Raw genomic sequence first — 23302 nt, 5'->3', positions numbered from 1 at the left:
TGTCAACAACCAAAAAAAGATTAAAAAATAAATATATATCACGCCTGTATGACGCTTGATAAATAATAAATGCAGTTTGTGTGATGATCAAATTAAATGACATTGAATAAATAAACACTATCTCAACTACCCACAATTAGTAGACATCCAAAATTATGTCTATATATTCACATCCATAATTGTTAATCATATCACACTAAAAAAATCAAAAAAACACACAAAAGATGTTTTCAAGTGATAAAGCGGTAAAAAGATGGTGACAGCCTAGCTTGATCTTGAGAAAGAAAAGGACAAGAACTTTCTCAATGCCCTTTAGCACTCACAGGCCTACGTGCTTTAAGAGAATTTAAAAACTCGTGATGCATACAATGAACTCATGAAGCTACCAGACAGTGAGTTCAAGGCACAGACTGCTGAGTTCCTCAAGAAGCAGACTACATGCTACGACTCCGTGTATGGTACTTTGGTTGACACGGTTTCAAATTTGTCAGCCACCATGGAGTTCAAGGAAGATGGGCATGAGAAGATCAAGGAACAGGGGGCGGTAGGGGCTGATGCGGTTTAGTTGATGGGGGTCTGATGATGGGGGTCTGATGATGATGGGGTCTGATGGGGTTTAACCCCATTTATTTAAAAAATAAATAAACAAAATCTTTATCTTTTTCTTATTTATACGTTTGTCATACGCTTGTCATACGCCTGTCATACTCTTGTTATACGTTTGTGAAACGCTTGTGTAGAAAAAGGTAACTAAATAACAAACAAAACTAAAAACACAAAAAACTAACTCTTTCAATCTAAAACAATCAACTACGAAATCATTGATGCGGTTGCTGCTGCAATGCTTTACAAGTTCTGCTGTTGTGTCCATGTAGATGACAAATTTAACACTCCCTGTAACCCCTCCCAAAGAGACCAATGGCTATCTCTTTCTTTGATTTAATTCTTTTGTGCGAGCCACGACCCTTGTTTCTTATTCCAGTAGGTACGTGAACGGTAACTTTGATGGCTGTTCAAAACCTAAAACAGCAGCAAATCTATCCCTTTTAGGTGGACGTACCCTTTCATACCGAGTTAAGTCTGCTTTTTCAATCATCAAATTCATCTCATCTCTAACTTTAATTAATTCATCAATATCTGCAACATAACTATTGATGATGTATTCACCGGCATACTTTATTTCTCTTGAAATTTCTTTTATCTTCCTATTCTGATCATTACCAAACTCTGACATTGGAACTGTTCTAATATTCACCGCAACCTCTTTCCTCCATCGGGCATTTATATATCTTTTAGGGAATTTCTTGACTTGATACATATTCATGACGTAGAAAATATGCCGACACAACAAACCATATTGTTCGAATCTTTTTCAAGAGCATGTTGCAGTAGACTCTTCACCAAACTCACCGTCCTTCTTAAACACAACCTAAAAAAAATAAAACGCTTATTAAACGCTTGTTAATTAACTTAAACTTAAATAATTTTAAACTAAACGCTTAATAAACGCTCATAATTACCTCCAAAAAACCTGGAACATACGCATTAAAATCCATTATTTTACACCTCAAAAACCCTCCTTCTTCTTCACAAGAACTGAATTGTGAAACACCACCAACAATTTCATTCATTTCATCTTGAAAATAATTAAATATAGCTCTTGCATATATCCTAACCGCTTCCCTTTCGAGATAACTTCTGGTTTCTAACTGTGGATACGTGTACCTACTATCATGATCACACCGTCTGCCATTATATCTCTGTATCTCAATACAAAAATCAAAATGGTTGGAAAACTCAACTAATGTTAATTGAGAATTTGTAGCATTTCCAAAAAAATGGTTTTCGTTCTCTGATCTTGATGTTGTACGCATCAATCCAGACAAAAGTTCATCTCTATAAAAAGCAAGTATCCAGTCAAATCTGATTTCATACATATTAGTAAGCCATTTATTCTTGTCAAGCTAAAACTCAACCATTATAGCCTGCCATTTTTCCTCAAATTCTAAAGGACTAATTGAATCGGTCCACACAATGTTACATAGCCTACTCTTAAAATCTTCGTTGTTTCATAAATCAGCACCCACCTGATACACAAACAACATGTTAAAACTCTTTTGTAAACGCTCGTTGTCACAATATATAATCATGTTACGCTCATAAAACACTTATATATTAAACATCAAAAGAAAGAGACTATTGTCGTTAAACGCTTGTCAAACGCTCATTATTCAAACTGCTTAAAAACACAAAAAAAAAAAAAAAAAGTTACCTTGTCAGCAACTTCCTTCATGATATGCCACATACATAACCTATGCCTTGTATTTGGAAACACAGCTGCAATAGCTTGCTTCATAGCAGGGTCTTGATCAGTAATAACAACCTTCGGTGCATGACCAAATGACTTAAGTAACATTTGCAATAACCATTTGTACGATTCAATAGTTTCAGAAGCTAGTAATCCAGCACCGACAGTAACACTATGACAATGGTTATCAATTGCCGTGAACGGGACAAAAACCATCTTGTACCTGTACATATAAAATCATATAAAATAGACACAAAAACATATACATACAATAAATCCTATACATACACACAAACTTACTTGTTAGTCTTAAATGTAGCATCAAAAGATATAATATCCCCAAATGCAATATAATTACTCTTTGAAGTCTCATCAGCCCAAAACATACGAATTAACTCACGATCATCATTGAAATCATATTCAAAAGAATAATCGGATGAACATGTTTTCTTCGCACACAATCTCTGAACAATCATCTCAGCATCATACTCTCCAACATAACAATTCAAACCTTGTTTAAAATTCTTACAATCATCTTTAGTTGCTCCTACCTTTTCAAACCCACAGTACTGTGTTTAAACGCTTTAACAGGTCCCAAGTTCTTATTAGACAGCTCATAAATAGCTTCCTCTTGGACATGTGTTAACTTCCTAGCAGAACGAACAAACTGCATACAGTAGAAACTCTATAAAATAATACACTTGGGACCACCAAAATTTATTAATTAAAAGAGTTATTAATTAATCGATAAACTAATAATTATTAATTTATATATTAATTAATATTTTATTAATTTATAGTAAAATACTTAGTTTACAAACACCTTTCAAGCTTCCACTTAATTATTGTATACAATGCATGTATATCAAATGAACGGCCCAATTTGAAAGAAACCTTCAATCTCCCACCTTATTATGCTTCTTGTGTTCAATGTATCACTTTATGGACATTAAAAATATTTTCTATATAAATACAAGATCAAAATAGGTTAACACAAACAAATCATACACACAACATGGCTTCCCATCTTAAAGGTGTGAAAAAAACAATAATGACAAACGAGATTCGAAGAGCATTATGCAAGAACAACAAGGATAATCCAAGTCTCACTCAAAAGCAATTGCAAGAATGGGTTATAGTAACTATGGTTTGCAGGTGAGTCAAGCGACAATATCAAATACAGTTAAGCGGTATTTAGAGTATCTCTCACTAACTGTTGCTATTTGTTGTAATGAGGACGGTTCGGAAAAACTTCCTTTATGGATTATTGGGAAATATGCTAAACCAAGGTGCTTCAAGAATGTAAACTTGAGCAGTCTGAACTGTGAGTACCGTGCTAACAAACGAGCTTGGATGACTGGTGTGTTATTTGAAGAATATGTTCGCCAACTTGATAAAAAAATGGTTGGAAGAAAAATCTCTTGATTGTGGATAATTTCCCTGCTCATCCAAAAATTATTGAAGGATTACGGAATGTTGAATTATTTTTTTTCCACCAAACACAACTTCAAAAATTCAATCTTGTGACGCGGGGATCATACGAGCTTTTAAGATGCATTATCGTCGTCGATTTTATAGAAGTCTTTTTGGAGGGTTATGAATTAGGGATTCCAAATCCAGCAAAAATAAATGTGTTAGATGCAACGAATCTTGCAATTTCAGCATGGACTATGAGAACTCAGATGAAGGTGGTGAAAGCCCTCAAGAACTCCAGAATTTGATAAAAGAGTTGGGTTATCGCAATTTAATGGATGTCGAAGATGTTCTGACTCACCCAGAAGAAAATGTAGTTGCACAGTTGTTGACTGATGAAGAAATTATTGAAAGCGTTATTGGAATTAATAAAGATGATATCGATGATGAAGATGATGAAAGTTCTAAAATTGAGCCCCCTTCGCGAAACGAAGCTATTAAAGCGGCAATCACATTGAACAATTTCTTGTTAAGCTATGAGAAAACAACACCAGAAGTTCTTACCATGCTAAGGAAAATTAGAGACGAGATTCAAGGGGAAATTGATTTCAACAAAAAACAAAAGAAAATTGAGTCATTTTTCAAGAAACCTTCATAAATCATTCATGTAATATGCTATATATAAGGAATTATTAGTTTATATTTTATATGAGGTCTAAATAAATTATTAAAAATGTATTATCTTATAATTTTAACGAATTATTAATTTAGCACCCTATCCCCGAGTCAGGATCGGCAAAAAATATTATCTTAGAGAGTTTATTAAATAATCGAGTATTAATTTATCGAGTTTCTACTGTATCAAAATCTGCAACCATTTTATGATTATGGCCTTCAACAAAATCATCTACTTGAAAAAATTCACCGTCAACAGATTTCAACTGTATATGTGCTCTACAACCACATCTAATTGTCGGTCTCTTCCTTCTTTTGTAATATGGCTTGCTTGATTTATTACAATCACCTTTTGAATCATACAACATGTAAAGTACTTAGTCTTTAATACACCACAATGCATGTCAGATCCACCTTTACGAGCCCCAAATCCAGCTTTTTTGGCATATTCACAATAAAAATCAAATGCTTGATCAATTGACGAAAACATCATTCCTTTACAGGTTTGTATGAAGAAGCAACTTCATGAATGATATCAACCCCTTGACCTTCAACCAAAACACTTGAATCATCTACACAAAAACATCAATATAAAAATTATAATTCAAACACGCTCAAAACACGCTCAAAATTATAATCAAACCATTTTAACAATCCAAATAGTAACACGCTTATGAGACGCTCATATTATACAACATTATAAATAGCTCATAATCAGATATAGTAACACGCTCATGATACGTTCGTATTAAGAAACATCAAAAAACAAGACAAATCCTAGTATGAGCACGCTCACAAACAAGACTAATCAATTATCATGTGATTTTCGTGAGAACTAACATACAGGTTATTGCCACCCCATCGATTATAAACATAGTATACATCTACAGTTGATTAATTCAAAAACACAGCAAAAACTTACATTCGCGATCGTCTTCCATTTCAAACCCCTAAAATCACAAAAATCGCTTGAAAAACTGATTCGTGTACTCAAGAGAGCTCAATTGATAGTTTTTGGTACAAAAATTGTTTCGTAAAATAAGAAATTGATTTTTGTTAAGCTATATATCAGGATTGTAACCGTTTATACGCAAACTTCCAAATTTAAATGACGAATCAAAAAGACAATCGTACCCTTCTCGCTTAAAAATACACGGGATCTCCTCAACCGCTTTCAATTGAATGATAAGTGTAGATCGACGCTTTCTGTTGTCGAGTGCGGTTTTGTACGATAGGGATTAGCGTATTCCATCTTCTCTCTCTCTCTATACATATATATATATATATATATATAAATCGAAAACAACATCCATATAATGATCTTTTGTCATTATATACCAATATCACCTCGTGTGTAATCGTCACCACACCCCGAATGATATCAAAAACATCCCGTGTATAATGGTTTACCCCATTATAACACAAACCCATGTGTAATGATCTACCGTCATTACATCACAAAAATAACAGGCATTTTACTTCTTAAACAAATCATGCTGTTGTAGACGAGCAAAGAATACAACATTTGTTAACCTGATACATACCAGACTCAAAATACGCCTACTTTTAACCCAACGCGATGGAAGTAGGGGGCGTCACCCCGATAGATCTACCCATATTCCAGTGCCCCTTTCTAGGCTTAATCGTTATTTAGCCAACTAGGCTCATCCCGTGTTTGACACGTTTTGTAAAATAAGATGCCTTTATAAAACTTCAATATAAATATCAATATAAAGAATATGCCTTTCCCCCAAAACACAATAAAATCGATTCGAAAACGAGGGGTCGATAGAGAAACTCACCTTTGCCTCAACACGAAAAACACTCCCGATGCAATTCACAACCAGTTGATGTCAAAGTCTTATTAACAGTTATCCAATGATAATTGGATTCCTATGTTTAATACAAAATATATTAACACATATACACATATACAAGTAAGAACGTATCCTAATTTAGCTCGTTTATCCTCACGTGTCTTATTTATTATAATTATAACTTGGACATTATTAATAAAAGTATATATATATATATATATATTGTAAAATGTAATAATCTTTTTATAAATCAATATCAAAAATAAATATTTATGTCCAACTATTGTATATATATTTTTATATCATAAATATACACAAAATCGTCCAAGTTTCGATTGTACCATTTTTAACAGTCAATATTAACCAACAGTTATCTAAATATTTAGTAAAAATATTTCATTGTCCAAATTATTTCTGATAACAAATTTTTCTTCGAATCTCGTTATCTAACTTTTTCAACACTTAACGATATAAAGGTATACCTCCTCGCGTACGGTTCGAATCTCGGAACCTACTCAACACCCGCATGCAATACGATCTGGGTACATCAACGTGTTCGTTTTTGCGTCACGAACGTTTCTACGGTCTCGGATCGTCCATACGACACCTCAAAACCTACACACAACTCATTTTAGTAAACTGATTTCGTTTTAGAATCTGACCAGAGAATTACGGGGCTTATAACTCACCATCCGGACTTCTGATCATCGATTCCTTTGATGTACTTTTAGATCTATATGATATTAAGGTTCACCAAAATTTTTCAGGTTGTTACGACGGCCGGATCTCAGGGAATAGTCCATTCTTCACTGCGGTGTTCCTAGAAAAACACCCAGGGAACTGAACACGAAAACAAGTCTATAAACCCAACTTAAATAACTCCGATTCTCATCTCCACCATTCAAAACTATCTTCTATCCGTTATGAACTCTCTGTATAAAATTCAAGACGATCGGACCGTTAGATCTTCTGTAATAGACTAATCTTTGCAGACATGCAAAGTGAATACAATCTGTCCAGAATTTAAAACGAGTTTTTAACGAACTTAAGCTCAAACTTAGGACGATCAGAGCTTACCATCACGTTTCGAACGTCGAAAAATGGTTCCGGGTAGAAGACAGGCTTCGATCGCCACTCTCGGCCTCGCCGGACATCCGACGACCGTCGCGGACCGCCACCGGCCACCGCCGGCTGCTGCCGAACCGCCATTGACCACCGCCAGAAATCCCAGCCTTCTCTCTAATCTCTCTCTCTCTCTAAAATGCAAATATTTTGTTGAAATGAGAGAATGGTGGGGTAACCCACCTTATATAGGTGCCGGTTTTAAACGTGTTTTTCGATCGCGTTTCGGTTTCTCGCTCCAACGATCCTGCTACTTCGCGTGACGTTGTATTTTTCAAATACATTTCGTAAAAATACTTATTCTTATTACTTTCTGGACTTAAATTTGTCTCGTTAACTTATTATTTCCGTTAATAAGCTATTATCGATCGTCTTTGAAAATAGTAATTTGCATTTTCCCGCCCCGCTATAACTCAGAATTGAGTCACGTTTTCGCCGACGTTCTCACTTTTCAATCCTCTAAAATATTAAAATGGATTCACCCATGGACATTTTATCGAATGTCGGGTTGAATATTCACACATTTAACCGAAAACGTTCGTTCCTTCATAAAATATCACCACAATTTTTTTATCTGTTCCGACTTCTTATGTGATTTAATATAAATATATTCCTTTCATTCTTAGAATAAAATAATACATTTAAACCAATGGTCTTAATTCTTACTTAACATAGTCTAAACACGTCTTAATCTCGTTTATGGAATATAGTAACACTTCTTATTTTTCCAGGTATCACATTATCCCTACCTTATTTGAATCTCGTCCTCGAGATTCGACTGAGCCTAGAGGATGTAACATTCTAATGCTTTGATTTTTCTTTCTAGCTTACCGGTAACTTACCGATTTTCAGATTCTTTATCGTCACAAGGTGAACGTTTCTGATCGGAAAGAAATCTTCAATCGGTATTAACAACAATGTCTCTTCTTGATAGCAAGGTAATATTGCTTGAAACGTGTAAGGCCCCGTTACCGGTAGCCCTACTTGGTGTTGGATTTACTCATAAACGTAGTTCTAAATATCAGAGTTAATTAAAACTTTCGCGGAATAACATAAAACATCAACAGTCATTACAAACATTCATAACTTGTCTTTAAAACATAACTTATACATGTCTTTTAGTTCAAAACATTAACAAATAGATCTTCAGATGCCAGCTTCTTTATTCCACCGCCATGTGCCCCCGCTCAAGCGAGCTGTCTCATTCTATTCACTTGCGTGCATACTAAAAGTCAGCTACGCTGAGTGAGTTCTAGTTAATCACATATCATACAATACATACACTTACCTTCAATTATGCATCCGAAGATGCATAATGATTACGTTACTATTTTACTTTCATTACATAACTTCATACATGCACACATATATACTTTATTACTTTCATACTATATATTTACCGTCCATTCTATGTCAGATATTATTAGGGTCAGATCCCTTCCTTTTCTATCTCAGATATTATTAGGGTCTGATCCCTTTCTTGTCTATCTCATATAATATTAGGGTCTGATCCCTCTTTACTTCTCTATCTCATATATTATTTGGGTCTGATCCCTTTCTTGTCTATCTCAGATATTATTAGGGTCTGATCCCTTACTTCTTCATCTTCGTACATTATGTCTTTACATACCCGTAACATACATAACATTCTTTAATCTTTCCTACACATTCATACATATATCTATCATTCACATCCATCTATCATATACAAACCTCCCTTGTCAATACACGCAATATCCGAAGATCGTTCTCATACCGACAAGCTTTCAATCACATTCAAGATATACATAATTAACATATAAATCATACATGGCATACACTTACCATTTAAGGTAAGTGTATTAAATATCACATCGAGTATGCACACAGCCCCGAAAACATAACAAAGAAATGGGGCTAGAAACTCACCTGGATGCGGTTGCGTTCACCGTTAATAGTAATCCCTTTATTTAGTTGAGCACGGCTAACTGTATATCAATTACACTTATTAATTAACTATTACTACTGATATTGTATTTCTATCTTTATATAACCCACAACGAATTTTTTCGCTAACTGTCTTAACGTATTTTTCATTAGGATTTTAAATTACCATTCTAATTCTCCCGTATTTGCAAGCGGTTATAAATGTAAGAGAACATACGTGTAAGTGAATTTAACCAATAGCGAACTTAACTAGCGAAGTTAATCAGCAGCGAATTTAACCAGCGAAGTTAATCAGTAGCGAAATTAACCAGCGAAGTTAATCAGTAGCGAAATTAACCCGCGAAGTTAATCAGCAGCGAACTTAGCTGCAGACGAACTTAAAGTAAGTGAACTTAGCTTGGCGAACTTATTAGTGGTGTAGTTAACAGTAGCGAACTTAGCCGTGGGCGAAGTTGCCCAGCTGTAGCCGCTGTACGTCCTTAACCCTCCCATAATCATTTCCGTTCAACGTGAAATCTTTGGATATGATATTTAACCAACCCGCGATCAATCCTATGGTCGTTTTTGGATAAGATTTGGCCCGAAAACGCATAAAGTTGGGACCTTTAAGCTCAAAACGTTCGACACTGGTTTTAAGGGTTCATTTAATCGAGCCGCACAGGTTTATGGGTTCATTAGTTTCGTTTTAGCATCAAGTTTACAACTTTACGTTTCGTTTATACCCGATCTATGCTCGTTCTAAGTTTCAAGGCTAAATGTTTATAAAAACGTAAACTTTAAAGGCCAAGAACATACCTTTTGTGTTCGTTTGGATCTCCTTTAGCTTGTCTATGCCCTCTAGATCTTGTATAAGTTTGTATAATAAAGATCTACACGAACTAGCGTCCGCTTGATCTCGGATTCCTCTCAACTCCCTCTCGGCCGCAAGTGTGTGTAGTGGTGTGTGTCTTTTTGTAGTGTGTAGAGAATAAGATGGAAAGTATGAGGATTTAGGGTTTTAGGAAGGTTTAAGGGGTATTTATATCCCTTAAAGCCCATGGACCTAAGGCCCATTACCCATTAATCCTTTTTAATTATCCAAGTCCATCATTCTTCTGTATTTAACACTAATTAATTATTTAACACACGGCAATTTAACGCAACTCTCTTGATTTAATATTAGAATATTTAGGATGTTACAAGTCTTCCCTCCTTAAAGAGGTTTCATCCCCAAAACCTAACTATTACATAAAAAAATTCGGGTAAAACTTGCGCATCTCATGCTCGGCTTCCCAAGTAGCATCCGAACCCTTGCGATGCTTCCATATCACTTTCACTAAAGGTATATCCTTGTGACGAAGCTGCTTCTCCTTGCAGACAACTATCTCGATCGGTTGTTCAATATAGTTCAACTGCTCATCAAACTCAATGTCCATTAATGGCACATGAGACGTGTCATCACCTAGGCATTTCCTTAGGTGAGAAACATGGAAGGTTGAATGAATTCCCTCTAACTCTTCTGGCAAGTTAGCCTAAAAGCCACTTCACCTACACGATCTATAATCTTAAACGGTCCAACATACCTTGGACTCAACTTTCCCCTCTTCCTGAAATGAATGATTCCTTTCCAAGGCGATACCTTGAGCATCACATTGTCACCAACGTTAAACTCAATCGGTCGTCGCCGCTTATCAGCATACGACTTCTGTCTGTCTTGAGCAGCTTTCATTCTTGCCTTGATCTGATCGAACTTCGAAGAGGTTTCTTGAACAACCTCTAGGCTCCCCATCTCTTTCTGACCAATATCTCCCCAACATACCGGGGTTCTACATCGTCTACCGTAAAGCATCTCAAACGTTGGCATACCAATACTTGAATGGTAGCTGTTGTTGTAGGAGAACTCTGCTAGGTGCAGATGATCATCCCAACTTTCTTCAAAGTCCAAAACACAAGCACGTAGCATATCCTCAAGGGTTTGGATCGTCCTTTCAGACTATCCATCAGTTTGAGGATGATACGCCGTACTGATGTTCAACCTCGTCCCCATAGCTTCATGGAACTTCTTCCAACACTTCGAAGTGAATCGAGTATCTCTATCAAACACAATCGATAACGGCACTCCATGCTTGGCAACAACCTCTTTTATGAACAAATTTGCTAACTTTTCTGACGAGATGGCCTCTCGTATGGGCAGAAAGTGAGTACTTTTGGTTAAACAGTCCACAATCACCCAGATGGTATCATGATGCTTAGCTGTAAGAGGTAGCTTAGTTATGAAATCCATAGTGATGTGTTCCCATTTCCACTCTGGTATCTCTAGAGGCTGCATCTTTCCATAAGGTTTCTGGTGCTCTGCTTTGACTTGTAAACAAGTTAGGCACTAACTGACATAACCTACTACATCATTCTTTATTCCTGGCCACCAGTAATCTCTTTTCAAATCTTGGTACATCTTTGTGGATCCTGGATGAATTGAATATCTTGACTTATGAGCTTCATCTAAAATTCGATCTCTGAGATCTCCATGGAGTAGAATCCACATACGGTCAAACCTAGTTTTAACACCATGCGTGTTTTCCATCAATTCATCTTCTTGGCCAAAAATCCTTTCTTTCTTCACTAGCCATTCATCTACCAGCACATCTTACTGTACTTTGATAATTTCTTCGAATAGACTTGAGTTCATAATCAACTGGTATGACTTTATCGTCACAATGACTTCCTCAATCTTACGACTTAGCGTGCCGGCGACCACATTTGCTTTACCAGGATAGTACTTAATATCACAGTCGTAATCCTTAATCAACTCCAACCATCTCCTTTGTCTCATGTTTAATTCCTTCTGCTCGAAGAAGTACTTTAAACTCTTATGATCTGTGTAAATGGTACACTTGGTACCATACAGATAATGTCTCCATATCTTGAGAGCATGCACTACAGCTTCTAGCTCTAAGTCATGCATCGGATAAGTACTCTCATGGACTTTCATCTGTCTAGACGCGTAAACTATCACCTTTCCTCGTTGCATCAGCATACAAACTAGCCCATGATGCGAAGCATCCGTACAAACAACCAAATCCTCGTCACCATCGGGTAAAGAAAGGATTGGAGCTTGTGTGAGCCTCTTCTTTAACTCCTGAAAAGCCTCTTCCTGAAACTTACCGCAACTGAATACTATCGACTTTCGGGTCATACCGGTCAACGGTGCGGCTATCTTGGAGAAACCTTCGATGAATCTTCTATAGTAGCCAGCTAACCCTAAGAATCTTCGTATATCAGTCGGATTCTGTGGAGTCTTCCAATTAGTTATTGCTTCAATCTTAGCTGGGTCCACGGTAATCCCTTCAGGATCTATCACGTGACCTAGAAATTGCACTTCTCGCAACCAGAACGCGCATTTCGAAAACTTAGCATACAACTTCTCTTTCTTCAGAGTTTCCAATACTTCTCTCAGATGCTCGGCATGGTCAGACTCGCTCTTTGAATAAATCAGTATATCATCGATGAAGACGATGACTAACTTATCCAACATCGGCAGACACACCCTATTTATCATGTCCATAAATGCTCCAGGAGCATTGTGTTAGACCGAATGACATGTAACAACGTGAAAAGTTCAAGTTCAAAGTATCAACTTTCCAAAATCTAGGGACTAAAATTGCCAAAATCCAAACTTGAGGATTAAAAATGAAAAATCTTATTTCTTGTCCTATCGCGCTACGCGATGGACAAAAGAAGAAGCCCATCGCGTACCGCGATGGAGCTTCTGACACAGTGTGACACGTGTGCCACGTGGCACTATGTGCTGCCAAGTGTCACCCCGTGGCAACAATGCCGCAACGTGTTGCCACGTGGAGCGGCGTCTGCCACGTGTCGACACGTGGCAGACCTATGCTCTGACTCAGCTGACCTATATCGCGGTACGCGATAGGTCAGCCCAGGGACCCATCGCGTACCGCGATGGGAGCCAATTTGAAGTCTATAAATAGCGGCAAAGGGCAGCTCATTTCTGCACACCAACATTGCTCTCACATCTCTCTACTCTCTCTCTAGAATACCTCAAAATTCGTGCCTCTTTTCCTCGATAAGAGTGCCTTGAATCTCTAGTTTGTGTACCAACGTTTCCTTAGAGTTTGTACCCTCCACCCACATTCATCAAGAAGTCATTGTTGTAATGGCAAAGAGTCCCGAAAGACGTGCTAACAAGTGTTGAAGTTGGCATATCAAAGTTGATCGAGAAAAGTAAAGCGGCGTCAGAGTGCTACTTATTTCTCTAGAGTTTCGATACGCCACTAAGGTTAGGCTTAATAATGAATAAAATATAATTCAATATTATATTCAAGGCTTAAGCCTTAAGTTGAGGTTATACTCGATGCCTCGATAAAAGAAAAGAAAATAAAACATAACAAAGAAACAAATGAAAGTATGATTGTTGAATATTGTGATAACATATATATGTGTGTAAGTATATATTTATATATTCTTTGTTATGAGAATATTATTTATTGAAAAAAGAGTATTCTTAAATAATAAAAGAAAAGATTACGTTTCTTGAAGAAGAAGAAACGTCGGGTTTTCAATATAAACTAAAGGTTTATAATTTACTTTTAAACTGGAAGTTTTTAAGTAAATAAAGAATTGAACTAAAGGTTCAATCGAGGATTTAGATATAAGACTAAAGGTCTTAAGCCGGATCGTGTATCCGACTAACAAATATTTATACTCGTACTATAGGTGCGAGATAAAGAAAGGGAAAGACCCTTGGACGGTGAGTGAAGCCGATCCTAAAGAGATAAGGTGAATACGCCCCCAAACTTTTCAACTTGTTTTTAAATGAGTCAAACTTGTTATATGAAATTGTTTACAAGGAACTATGTGTTCCTAAAACCTTTATAACTATGGGCATAAACCTAGCCCTCAGGCTGTGGTATACGTATGTCTGGATCCTTACATAGGTGGTACTATGCGATGTATGGGCATGATCGCACCACCTTCGTCGTAGGACGCTCTCATGCAGGGAGTACGACTTTATGTGTATATTTACGGGTACTTAATTAAGTCGAACGCTGCGGTGTTTGCTGAGGTGACCTAGCGTAGAGGCTCTAGTTTATAATGTGTTATTTGACTTTGTTATTCCTAAGCCACGTTGGACCGAGGCAGGCGTAGTCTCTAGGGGTAATAAAGTAAAATAAGTTATTTTGCGTCAGCGTGTTCACCAGCATTCGTTGCTGACGTATTTTCCTACATTTTGCAGGTGAACAAGTTTAGAACTTGGAGTGACGAAGTGCTTTGAATATCCGATGGCTCGGATCTTTTGTTAAACTTAAATATATAAACGATGGTGGTTTTGTAATATATAACATGTAATCTTTTGAAATAGTTCGGGAATCTTTTATAATCCCGACTTTTGTAATGTAAATATTTACTACTTAAATCCATAAGTTTTACAAGTCTTTCGCTAAACGAATGCAACTCTGATTTACTTACACTTGTGTTACCAACTATAGATCATACTCCTAGGCCTTATATAGGGGTGTGACAGGTTGGTATCAGAGCCATCGATCTTAGCGAATTGGGTATCTTAAAACAATACCCAAGCTTCGATCCAAGTTTAGGAAATAATTTTTTATGTGTTTTAAGGATAAGATAGGCTGGTAACCTTTCTTTCCCACTCTACATTCTAAACCACCCATAATATTAGATGTCATTCGAAGCTCACATCGAAGACTTTGTGCGCAAGGCAAAGAAAGCTGGAATTGCCGAACCCTACCTCGAAGACAACATGGGCGAAGGTTATTATGAAGCATACTTTAACCAAGATGTGGAACACGACTTGATCAAACCTGTGTACTTCCCCGGAAGCAGACACTACCCAATAGATGTTCCCGATAGTCCACCGAAGCAAGGAATTGAGCCACCAAGACATTCAAGCACCATCCACCGACAATACTGATGTATAATCCCTCCGAAATACCGACGTATCACCCAACAGGGATTCCCACTTACCAACCCTCAGAGATGCCGCAATACTATCCAACCGGATACCTACCAAACTCTCAACCATCCTCCGAGTGGATGAAATATCTTTCTGAACAACAGGAATGGCATGTCGGAAGTTCCACCTTCATAGAAGTTAGTTTCCAACCAAACAACGGTGAAGGACCGTCCCGTAGACCCAAGATGAGAATAATGATGTCCACTAAGACTTTCCAGATGATCTCAATAAACGATGAAACCGCACAACCCATGGAGGAAGATGAACCAGAAGAATAAGAGGACCCCGATGAAGAGGAGGATCCTAAATAAGAGGAGGATCCAGAGGAAGATACTAAAGAGGAATTGGAAGAAGAGCATCCTGAGAATCCAAATGAGATGTCGAACCCAATGGATGGATCACTCACTTCCCAAAATCCAAGCTATGGTTCTGTGGATCCATATGTCCAGCATCTTAAAAAATTGAGGAATCAAGCTTCATCAAGCTTCCCACCATTCCAAGGAGAAATTCCATCAATTCAAGAGCAAGCAGAGGAGCTCCGAGAGCATAATCAAGCTGCCAGGACCTACCTCTACCTTTCATCCGACATGGACTATGTTCCGTATCCAGAGCCGAGGAATCATTACGAGATAGTGACTCTGGGTTACTGTGACCCACCTCCGCAGCATGGATACCCCAATATAATCCCACAATTGTATGAAGAACATCTGGATCATGCATTGCACGAAACCGACGATTGGAGGAAGAAGGTAGACGAGGAAGAGAAGAAAAAGAAGCAAGTTGGGGAAACACTCCTTCGAAAATGCAACAAAATATCGAAGGTTGTGAAGAAGTTTTTGAAGAACTAAAGATGATGGTCATGTGAAAACTGTGTGTAAAATAGTCCTGTATGCTATGTGTATAAATAAAGAACGTCTGAAACGTTCTCTTGTAATGATAGGACGAATTATATATATATATCATTGATACGATATATATATATGTAATATAAAATATACATATCCGTTTGAGATATGTATATATGAAATAAACGTATGTTTAATAAAGAAATGTTGTTAAAATTTCAGACTTAAATTGAAAAGGAAAAGAAAAATATGTCTGAACAAAGTAACAACAATAATAACGCTCGAAAAGAAAGAGAGATGAGAGATAAGGGGAAAGGCCCTGAGAACGAGCGAGAGGAAGAAATTCCTGGGAAATACATGAATAGAATCCAAAAGATGATTAAAGATGCGGTTAGGGAATAATCCGCGTTTAGATCTCAATCTCGACAATCTAGACATTCCCGAACTGTTAACCCTTCCGTTCATCCATAGAAATCTGTTAAATCTCGTCCTAAACCATTTCGTGATGAAGAAAGCGATCATGGTTCTAATGCCGAAGAAGGCGTTAGGCAAAAGTTTAAGAAGTTAAAAATGAGTGGTTGTACGTTCAAAGATTTTAAGTATTTTGGACCGAAAGAGTTCCATGGTGACAAGGGAGCCATCACAACTGTGAGGTGGCTCGAGGAGATGGAAACTCTTGTTATCACAAGCAAGTGTTCCGAGGAGGAGAAAATTCAGTACTCCGCTCTCATGTTCAAAGGTGAAGCGCACGAGTGGTGGAATGCGCTGTTGATGAGTAAGGGAAGAGACAAGATGTATAGTTTGACATGGGATGAGTTTAAAGCCATGGTGATGGGGAAGTTTTGTCTGATGCACGAAACCGACCAAGCCCAAACTAAGTTTCTAAATCATAAGGTCGTGGGCACAAATCTTCGTGAGTACAATACTAAGTTCCTTGAGTATTGTCGTTTAGTTCCACAGCTGGTGAGTCCGGAATCCAGCAAAGTTACCCGATACATTTGGGGACTTCCGCGGGAAATCCGCGACATGGTGAGGTCTCACCTACCTCAAACTGCTGACTAGGCTATGGAGTTGGCCGGTTATTTGATGGGCGGCATGGTCCGCAATAAGGAAGAGGATAAAAAGGTGACACCAACAGCTGCTCAAGGAAAGACTGGAAGAAGTTCCAACTTTAGATGCAAGGGCGTAAATCGAAACAACTCTACGCCATGCAAGACTTGTAGGAGGTATCATAAGGGCCGATGCAATTTCGCCCCGTCTCCTAAAGTCTGTGAGTCCTGTAATCGTACGGGACATGATGCTACTAATTGTTGGAAGAAGAAGATGACTTGCTTTAATTGCAAGGAGATCGGCCATATGAGTTTTGAGTGCCCAAAGAACAAACCTGTTGCTGGTAGTGCGGGTGGAAGTGGCCAAAACAAGAAAGGAAACGCTCGAGTCTTCGTACTCGACACAAAAAAGGGCCGCTGACTTGCCGGAAACCATAACCGGTACGTTTCTAGTCAAAAATACCTATGCTAGAGTTTTATTTGATTCTGGTGCCAATTTAATTTTTATATATTATAGTTTCTGTAGTCTATTAAACGAACCATTAACAAAATTAGATAAAACTCTAAGCGTTGAGACTGCTAGTGGGGAATCGTTAAGATCTCCGAAGCCCTTGAAAACGGAAAAATCCTTCTAGCCGGTTATATTCTGCCTATTTGTTTGTTACCCATGAGTCTGGCTGGTTTTGATATTGTACTTGGTATGGATTGGTTATCCGATAACCATGCTCGTATCATTTGCAATAGCAAAACTGTTGAACTTCAAACCCCCGATAAACGAACGATTCGAATATAAAGGGACAAAGTAGCTGGCCAAGTTAGCATAATTTCTATGATTAGGGCTATCAAATGTTTGAATCAAGGATGTCTCGCATTCATGGCCTACGTCACTGAAGAATCAAAGCCAAAAGAAATCAAAGACGTCCCTATTGTTTCTAACTTTTCTGACGTCTTTCCTGATGAACTTCCTGGAATCCCTCCTGATCGTGAAGTAGAGTTTAGGATTGATCTTATTCCGGGTACTGCTCCAATCGCCAAAGCTCCATATCGTTTAGCACCGACCGAAATGAAGGAGTTGAAGAAACAGCTTGATAAGCTTTTAGAGAAAGGTTTCATTCGACCAAGTTCGTCGCCTTGGGGAGCGCCAATTCTATTCGTCAAGAAGAAAAATGGTTCCATGAGGATGTGTATCGACTATCGTGCGTTGAACAAAGTCACAATCAAAAACCGATATCCACTTCCTCGTATCGATGACCTTTTTGACCAACTTTAAGGTGCTAGCTATTTTTCTAAAATCGATCTTTGTTCCGGCTATCACCAACTCAAAGTCCAATCCGAAGATATTCCGTAAACCATGTTTTGAACAAGGTATGGACATTATGAGTTTACGGTTATGCCATTTGGACTCACTAATGCCCCAGCTGCGTTCATGGATATGATGAACCGTATTTGCAAGCCGTACTTGGATGAATTTGTTATCGTATTCATCGACGATATACTTATTTATTCTAAATCCAAGGCCGATCATGAAATTCAACTTCAAACGTTGCTTGAAGTTCTTAGAACCGAGAAGTTGTACGCTAAGTTCTCAAAATGCGAGTTCTTGTTGCACGAGGTGCAATTTCTTGGTCACGTCATTAAAGTTAACGGTATTCAAGTGGACCCTGCTAAGATTGAAGCTATCTCTAAGTGGGAGGTCCCGAAGTCACCAACCGAGATCCGAAGTTTCTTAGGTTTGGCCGGCTATTACCATAGATTCATCGAGAAATTTTCTCGAATCACCGTTCCCTTAACTTCCTTGACTCTTAAGAATATCAAGTATGAATGGGGAGCGAAGCAACAAGAGGCGTTTGATATACTTAAACAAAAACTCACCCAAGCACCTATCTTGGCTTTGCTGGAAGGTACTGGGGATTTTGTAGTCTTTAGTGATGCGTCTCACTCGGGTTTGGGATGCATACTAATGCAACACAAGAAAGTAATCGCCAACGCCTCTCGTCAACTCAAAGTACACGTGAAGAACTACACTACTCAAGATCTAGAGTTAGGCGCCATAATCTTTTCACTTAAGATATGGAAGCACTATCTCTATGGAGTTAGATTTACCATGTACACTGATCATAAGAGCTTAAAGCACATCTTTGATCAAAAGGAGCTCAACATGCGCCAACGGCGATGGATGGAAACGCTCAATGACTACGACTGTGAGATCGTTTATCACGAAGGTAAAGCCAACGTTGTGGCTGACGCCTTAAGTCGTAAGGAGCATGAGAAGCCCAAAAGAGTCCGAGCGTTGCGCCTAGAACTCCAAATAGATCTCATAGAGCAAATTAAATCCGCTCAAACTCAAGCAATCAATGAAAACCAAATCTCCGACGAAAAACGTAATGGCACCATTGACTCGTTAGTCAAAGGTAATGATAGTATACTTATAATGGGAAACCGGATTTGGGTACCAATCGTTGGAAGATTGCGTGAGAAAATTTTGAACGAAGCTCATAAGTTAAAACATATGATGCATCCCGGAAGTGATAAGATGTAACACAATCTAAAAGAGAATTATTGGTGGAACGGAATGAAAAGGGATGTCGCTTCGCATGTTGCGAAATGTTTGACTTGCTTGCAAGTCAAGGCTGAACACCAAAAGCCTTCGGAATTGCTTCAGCAACCCGAACTTCCCGTTTGGAAGTGGGAGTTAATAACCATGGATTTCATTACGACTCGACAACACAATGCAATATGGGTAATTGTGGATCGTTAAACGAAGTCTGCACACTTCATACCCATCAATGGATATATTAGCGCGTATTTATGTAAACAACATCGTTGCTTTGCATGGAGTACGTTGTCTATAATATCTGATCGAGACAGTCGTTTTACGTCTCATTTCTGGAAAAGCTTCCAACAAGCTCTTGGTACGAAGTTGAACCTGAGCACTGCCTATCATCCACAAACCGATGGGCAAAGTGAAAGGACGATTCAAACGTTGGAAGATATGCTCCGCGCTTGTGTGATCGATTTAGGTGGAAGTTGGGATGACCACTTACCCCTAATGGAATTCTCATACAATAATAGCTATCACACAAGTATTCAAGCCGCACCATTCAAGGCGTTATATGGTTGAAAGTGTAGAACGCCCGTGTGCTGATCTGAAACCGGAGACAACCAATTATCTGGACCCGAGATAGTCCAAGAAACCACCGACAAGGTTATTCAAATTCGAGAACGACTTAAGACGGCACGTGATTACCAAAAGAATTATGCCGACGTCCGTCATAAGCCTTTAGAATTTAATATCGGTGATAAGGATATATTAAAAGTCTCGCCTAGGAAAGGCGTTGTTCGCTTCAGTACTCGAACGAATCGGCACCGTTGCATACCGTTTGCGACTGCCTGAGGAAATGCAAGGAATACATGATGTGTTCCATATTTTGAATCTGCGTAAGTGTTTGACCGATGAATCTTTGGCAATGCCATTGAAAGACATAGAAATAAAGGAAAACTTAAAATTCGTAGAAAGTTAATTGAGACTCGCGTAGAGGGCCCAAATATACTTGGGAACTCGAATCGGAAATGAGAAAGAAATAACTCCAACTATTCTTGAAAAGCAATCTCGAGGACGAGTTTTGTTTCAAGGTGGGGAGGATGTAACACCGTGAAAATTTCGAGTTCAAAGTATCAACTTTCCAAAGTCTAGGGACTAAAATTGCCAAAATCAAAACTTGAGGGTTAAAAATGAAAAATCTTATTTCTTGTCCTATCCCGCTACGGGATGGACAAAAGGAGAATCCCATCGCATACCGCGATGGAGCTTCTGACACAGTGTGACACGTGTGACACGTGGCACACGGTGGCACTATGTGCTGCCACGTGGCAACACTGCCGCCACGTTTCGCCACGTTTTGCCACGTGGAGCGGCGTCTGCCACGTGTCGACACGTGGCAGACCTATTCTCTAACTCAGCTGACCTATATCGAGGTACGCGATAGGTCAGCCCAGGGACCCATCGCGTACCGCAATGGGAGCCAATTTGAAGTCTATAAATAGCGGCCAAGGACAGCTCATTTCTGCACACCAACATTGCTCTCACATCTCTCTACTCTCTCTCTAGAATACCTCGAAATCCATGCCTCATTTCCTCGATAAGCTTTCCTTGAATCTCTAGTTTGTGTACCAACGTTTCCTTAGAGTTTGTGCCACCCTCCACCCTCATTCATCAAGAAGGCATTGTTGTAATAGCAAAGAGTCCCGAAAGACGTGATGACAAGTGTTGAAGTTGGTATATCAAAGTTGATCGAGAAAAGTAAAGCGGCATCGGAGTGCTGCTTATTTCTCTAGAGTTTCGATACACCACTAAGGTTAGGCGTTATAATGAATACAATATAATTCAATATTATATTCAAGGCTTAAGCCTTATGTCGAGGTTATACTGGATGCCTCGATAAAAGAAAAGAAAACATAACAAAGACACAAATGAAAGTATGATTGTTGAATATTGTGATAACATATATATGTGTGTAAGTATATATGCATATATTCTTTGTTATGAGAATATTATTTAATGAATAAAGAATATTCTTAAATAATAAAAGAAAAGATTACGTTTCTTGGAGAAGAAGAAACGTCGGGTTTTCAATATAAACTAAAGGTTTATAATTTACTTTTAAACTGGAAGTTTTAAAGTAAATAAAGAATTGAACTAAAGGTTCAATCGAGGATTGAGATATAAGACTAAAGGTCTTAAGCCGGATCGTGTATCCGACTAACAAATATTTATTCTCGTACTATAGGTGCGAGATAAAGAAAGGGAAAGACCCTTGGACGGTGAGTGAAGCCGATCCTAAAGAGAAAAGGTGAATACGCCCCCAAACTTTTCAACTTGTTTTTAAATGAGTCAAACTTGTTATATGAAATTGTTTACAAGGAACTATGTGTTCCTAAAACCTTTATAACTATGGGCATAAACCTAGCCCTCAGACTGTGATATACGTATGTCTGGATCCTTACATAGGTGGTACTATGCGATGTATGGGCATGATCGCACCACCTTCGTCGTAGGACGCTCTCATGCAGGGAGTACGACCTTATGTGTATACTTACGGGTACTTAATTAAGTCGAACGCTGCGGTGTTTGCTGAGGTGACCTAGTGTAGAGGCTCTAGTTCATAATGTGTTATTTGACTTTGTTATTCCTAAGCCACGTTGGACGGAGGCAGTCGTAGTCTTGAGGGGTAATAAAGTAAAATAAGTTATTTTGCGTCAGCGTGTTCACCAGCATTCGTTGCTGACGTATTTTCCTACATTTTGCAGGTGAACAAGTTTAGAACTTGGAGTGACGAAGTGCTTTGAATATCCGATGGCTCGGATCTTTTGTTAAACTTAAATATATATACGATGGTGGTTTTGTAATATATAACAAGTAATCTTTTGAAATAGTTCGGGAATCTTTTATAATCCTGACTTTTGTATTGTAAATATTTACTACTTAAATCCACAAGTTTTACAAGTCTTCCGCAAAACGAATGCAACTCTGATTTACTTACACTTGTGTTACCAACTATAGATCATACTCCTAGGCCTTATATAGGGGTGTGACAGGTTGGTATCAGAGCCATCGATCTTAGCGAATTAGGTATCTAAAAACAATACCCAAGCTTCGATCCAAGTTTAGGAAATAATTTTTTATATGTTTTATGGATAAGATAGGCTGGTAACCTTTCTTTCCCACTCTACATTCTAAACCACCCATAATATTAGATGTCATTCAAAGCTCACATCGAAGACTTTGTGCGTAAGGCAAAGAAAGCTTGAATTGCCGAACCCTAAATAAGAGGAGGATCCTAAATAAGAGGAGGATCCAGAGGAAGATACTAAAGAGGAATTGGAAGAAGAGCATCCTGAGAATCCAAATGAGATGTCGAACCCAATGGATGGATCACTCACTTCCCAAAATCCAAACTATGGTTCTGTGGATCCATATGTCCAGCATCTTAAAAAATTGAGGAATCAAGCTTCATCAAGCTTCCCACCATTCCAAGGAGAAATTCCATCAATTCAAGAGCAAGCAGAGGAGCTCCGAGAGCATAATCAAGCTGCCAGGACTTACCTCTACCTTTCATCCTACATGGACTATGTTCCGTATCCAGAGCCGAGGAATCATTACGAGATAGTGACTC

General features: G+C 38.2%; 1 long non-coding RNA gene and 2 pseudogenes across 1 annotated transcript; all 3 read right to left on the bottom strand.

Moving 5' to 3' along the window:
- Positions 1 to 818: 818 nt before the first annotated feature.
- LOC143591942 (uncharacterized) lies at positions 819 to 1423 on the bottom strand (annotated as a pseudogene).
- LOC143591943 (protein FAR1-RELATED SEQUENCE 5-like) overlaps positions 1358 to 23302 on the bottom strand; it is a 63880-nt pseudogene continuing 41935 nt past the window's right edge.
- Positions 5936 to 7014, bottom strand: LOC143591945 (uncharacterized). Its single transcript, XR_013145815.1, has 3 exons — positions 6903 to 7014; positions 6696 to 6828; positions 5936 to 6289 (listed from the first exon to the last, which is right to left on the bottom strand). It is a non-coding gene; the product is annotated as an uncharacterized LOC143591945 (long non-coding RNA).

Source organism: Bidens hawaiensis, unplaced genomic scaffold, assembly GCF_021521415.1.
Source record: "Bidens hawaiensis isolate Kalapana, Puna unplaced genomic scaffold, B.hawaiensis_p1.1 tig00040191_1, whole genome shotgun sequence".
Taxonomy (NCBI): Eukaryota; Viridiplantae; Streptophyta; class Magnoliopsida; order Asterales; family Asteraceae; genus Bidens; species Bidens hawaiensis.
The sequence above is the reverse complement of the archived record's forward strand: the minus strand, read 5'-3'. Positions and strand labels throughout refer to the sequence as shown.